A 1,118-nucleotide genomic window follows, 5' to 3' on the forward strand; every position below is an offset into this window, starting at 1 on the left:
GGAAGCATTTCGAAGCAGGAGATGTGGCAAGAGCTTGAGATGCAACCTAACCCCTTATATCAAAAAGTCACTCGCACACCTGGGAAACCAAAGCGATTCCTTGATTATAATTCTACCGGGATGGAGACATCCTGAATTGTATATAAGAAACGCACATTTTTTACAGATCTTACGTTGTTCTATGACGGTATAGAACCGCATATTTTTAACAAATATACGCGATTTAAATCCGGAAAAATAGTTTCATTCCTATGATAACAATCGCGAAAACCTAAGAACGCATATTTTTAGTTTATCTTACTTTGCGTTCTATTTTCTGCGGCCGTTTGTTTACCTGTGCACATAAGTAGGCATTGGTTAGTGTTTTACGAACATTTAGTCAATTTAGACATGTAACAACTTAACAACAACGTCACAGATACACAACCTCATCTTATATCCTTACAAATAAACTTTGTATGTACTTAACTTATCTATCTAATACTATAGCATAGTGTTGGCCCTTACAAGGCACACCAACAGCACTGTATTAATACATTCAAACAACTTAAAACTAAAATGAACAAACGCCAAAACACAAACCAATTACAGTTGCACACATAATTTAATGACTAGTACCTGGAGGCCCAGTAAACTTATCAATATTAAAAGTGGAAAAAAAACTGTATTTAAATTTAAATCATCAAAAAATATAATCAAATTAAAAGAATAAACAATCACACTCAATTAATCGGTACGCTCGCTGACATGTATTTTAAAATGGTAAATTTGTACGTTACAAGGAAATCAACCAATACGTCGAGGTTAACTGTAGCAGCATTGAGTTCGTTCTACGTGCATCAAACACGAGTACGAATAAGTACCTAATTACATTTTCACTAGGTACAAGAACCAACGAGTAATATTTATGAAATCCAAGAAACAATAAAATCAATATTATTTCAATTGAATTACAAAATAAATAATTGTAACTTATTATAATTATTAATTACAAAGATTGAACACTCAGAAAAAATCCCTTCGATCCGGCCGGATTCGAACCGGCGTCGTCTAGCTTACCCTGGCAGATGCTATACCAACTAAGCCACGGACCAAACCAGCGGACCTCATGAATTCTT

The sequence above is a fragment of the Hyposmocoma kahamanoa genome, unplaced genomic scaffold (assembly GCF_003589595.1).
Source record: "Hyposmocoma kahamanoa isolate Upper Pololo Valley unplaced genomic scaffold, ASM358959v1 303, whole genome shotgun sequence".
Taxonomy (NCBI): domain Eukaryota; kingdom Metazoa; phylum Arthropoda; class Insecta; order Lepidoptera; family Cosmopterigidae; genus Hyposmocoma; species Hyposmocoma kahamanoa.